A 3675-nucleotide genomic window follows, 5' to 3' on the forward strand; every position below is an offset into this window, starting at 1 on the left:
CTTTTTGCAGCATACCCAGTGCTTCTGACGGCGTTTTCCCCAACTGCACCAAAAACTTCAAGTTTGTTCGCTGTTCAGCGCTCATTGTTAAACGACCTGCAACAGAGGACATGATTTTAAAAGCACGTAAGAAAAAGATTAGTGACTGTAGAGGGTTGGGAGCGCAGTTGTATACTCCAGAAGGATTACTTTGAAGGGGAAATATGGTGGTTTGTGGCTTGGGTTTGAAATTCATCTTTTAGGACACCAGTCCTGGAACTTTAATGACACACCTCGTACTGTATGTAAAGAAGAACCCCTGAAGACTTATTTCCCCTCAGCACAGTCCAAGCCGTCGTCTTACAACTCAGGACTGTATTCTGAAACATTTCTGCGATGCACCTCCACTACTTTCAAAAGGCTTTAGTTGAAGTTACACGGTTTTTAAGGATTTGCTTTATACTATTGACAGATTAACAGAATTTCTACATTATTAACAGGAGACACTCATGAGAACTCAGTTAATCATCTCTGTGACCTTTGAAAATAGTAGTGGTGAGAGATCAAAAGCGTTTCTGATTACGGGCCTCCTCTTCTTGTTTCACCTTCATGTAAATAATGTTTCAAAAAACCTATATTGTTGAACCACTTCCTTCTCTTCATATTTATCCCATTCCTTCTCTTCATATTTATCACATCCTCCACCTCCATCACCACTACCATCATTATCATCATCATCTTGTTTCAGCGTCATAAAAATAATGTTCTAGAGAGGCTAGATTGTTAAATCCTCTGACCTGTCTTCCACTTCCTCTTTTCTTCTTCCTCGTCTGTCATGGCCATTACACCACCACCACCTCCACCACTACCACCATTATCATCGTCCTTATTCTTCCTTTTAATCGTCACCATTCTTCAGATAACAACGTCATTCTTCACTACAGTCACTACGCAATACGCTATTGTGGGAGACTCTACTATAAAAATAATATATTAGTTATTCCTTTAATATCATCTCAACAAGGTTTCAAAAGGTCACATCTTACTAACAAGGTTTCCTTTTCCCCTCTCGGTCTCCTTTTTCTCTTTCGTTCCCTCAGGCAAGATTTCGTACCCGGTGTCCTCTCCTCGTCCCTCTCGCTTTGTGTCCAGAACAGGTGCAGTGTCCTAGAGGCATTATACAGTTCTCCCTGTCCAGAAAGAGAAGGGAACAAGAAAAAAAGTTACCCTTCCTTAAAGTTATGTTTCTTAGATATAAATTGTAGATCTAGGGCTTGAATAATATCTTAGATGTTCTCTTCTCTTTATGTCTAATTTTGTCTTTTTTTCTCTCTTCTTTTTCCCCTTATTAAATTAATGTAATACTTATAGGGTAACAACTAATTTTCATCTTCTAAGACTACTTTAAATGTTCTCTTTTCTCTGTGCCTACTTTTTGACATTTTTTTCTCTTTTTTTTTTCTTTCTCCCCTTTATAAATTTATCCAGTACTTAAGGAATAGCAACATAGTTTTCATTTTCTAAGACATCTTTATTTTTTCTTTTCTATATACCTACCTTTTATCATTTATTTTTTTTTGTTTTTTCTTCTTTCTAAATTTATCTAATACTTAAAGAATAGCAACATAGGTTTCATTTTTTTTAAGATTACTTCAGATTTTCTCTTTTTTCATATACTTACCTTTTATCATCTCCTTTCCCAGTTTTTTTTTTTTCTCCATTTTCCCCTTTCTAGATTTATTTAATACCTAAAGAATAACAACACTGTTTTCTCTTCTAATACTACTTTTGTCATTTTTTCTCTTGTACTCCATTCTTTTTTTTTTCTTTGGCTATTTTTGTCATCTATTTATTCTTTTCTTCTTACAGTTTTTCTCTTCTTTTTTCCGTCCCTAACACTGTCATCCATTTCTCCTCCCTTAGGCCAGATTCTCCCTAATTCCTCCTTTTCATTTACTTTTTCCATTTTTTTCTACTAGAGGTTCGTACTTCCCCCTATCTTTTTATATACTTCGTTATCAGTTTCTACTCTTCCTACTAATTTTTCTCCTACATCTACCTCAGTCATTTATTTTCTCTGCTCTTTTGTCTCACTCTTCCTCTTTCTAATCTTCCCTGATCTACTTTTATGGTTTATTTCGTCTATATACTCCTTACACTCTTCTATTCCTCTACTCTATAACTTATTTCTTCTCTCCTAACCCTTGCACTTTTCCTCTACCCTTTCACTCTTGTTCCCTCGCCTATGCTCGCTCTCCCCTCTCCCCTATCGCTCGATCTCACACCTTATCAAAAGTTCAAAATTCGCTACGTGTATACAAACTTTGTCGCCTCTGCAAAGTTCCGCACTTTTATCAAGTTCTATTTCAATTAAAAACTTTACTTTGCATATTTTCATTTTCATGTCTGTCTGTTCGTCAGTTTCTTTTTTTCTTATTTCTTTTTTTTTTTAGTTCCATTCTTAGTCTACGTATGTGCAGTAAGACGTATGTGCAGTAAGAATGGATGGTTGGTAGATGGGTTGATGAGCTGATTGGTTAATTGACTGACTGACTTACTGACTGACTGACTGACTGACTGACTGACTGGTTGACTGTTTGACAAACTGGCAGTAATGGACCCCACCATTTAGCAGTCATGTGTCAAGATATACCAGTGTTTATTCGACCCCACTATATACTCAGCACACTCGCGATAGAAGCCAAGCATGTTTCTTGCTTCACGACTGGGGGCACAGAACACCAACATGCAATAATAAAAAAGAAAATAATAATAATAATAATAATAATAATAATAATAATAATAATAATAATAATAATAATAATAATAATAATAATAGATGTACACGGTGGACAGAAAAGCCGTGAATAATATAAATAATAATAATATAATAATAATAATAAAATAATAAATAATAATAAAAGACTATGTGACTATTTCTTCTGAGCATAAAACGTTGAGAGAAACGCTAAACTGAGAAATATGGATAGCAGCAAATGGTAACGAAGGACTTCTCATGACAGTCAGTGTCTATTTCTCTTTATGACTTTCTATTCATCAGAGGCATAAAATAAAACTTAATGGTGATCTGTCTATCGATCTATCTATACGTATACCAGGCCGGTAATCCCACAAGGGGTACCCCAGTACACACACACTTCTTACCGCTCACTTAGCTGGATTTACCGACTGCTTTGCTTACTGCCGCTCACCCTCTTTCCATACGTCACCCAGCCATCACAAACCTAACTTAACCTAACCTTACCTAACCTAACCTTAACCTAACCTAACCAAACCTAACCTGACGTAATCTAATCTAACTTAACCTTACCAACCTTAACCTAACCTGATCTAACCTTACCTAATGTAGCCTAACCTAACCATACCTTACCCAACTTAACCTAACCAAATCTAACCTAACTTAACCCATCCCAACCTTACCTAACCTAATCCTACCTTGCCTAACCTAACCTTACCTAACCTAACCCAACCCTAACGAGACGCACAGGCAGCTCACCGAAGCATCGCCGCCGCCTGACACAAGACCATTCATTTCCCTCTGAAGTATTGACCTGCTATTGTTTTTGTTGTTTTTTTTCTGCCGTGCGTGCTACGTTTGTCGCTTTTTGCTCTCACGGTCAGGTTTTTCTGCCTTGAATTGATAGTTTTAAAAATGTCATGCGTAAATAAGCAAAT

At 36.5% G+C, this 3675-nt stretch overlaps 1 long non-coding RNA gene across 1 annotated transcript in view; it reads right to left on the minus strand.

The window, feature by feature from the left end:
• Nucleotides 1-970: 970 nt before the first annotated feature.
• The window catches only part of LOC135105635 (uncharacterized), a 61327-nt gene continuing 58622 nt past the window's right edge, over nt 971-3675 (minus strand). Inside the window, exon 3 of the long non-coding RNA XR_010270929.1 lies at nt 971-1169. This is a non-coding gene — a long non-coding RNA (uncharacterized LOC135105635). The remainder of the gene's footprint in view (nt 1170-3675) is intronic.

The sequence above is a fragment of the Scylla paramamosain genome, chromosome 12 (genome assembly GCF_035594125.1).
Source record: "Scylla paramamosain isolate STU-SP2022 chromosome 12, ASM3559412v1, whole genome shotgun sequence".
NCBI classification, from domain to species: domain Eukaryota; kingdom Metazoa; phylum Arthropoda; class Malacostraca; order Decapoda; family Portunidae; genus Scylla; species Scylla paramamosain.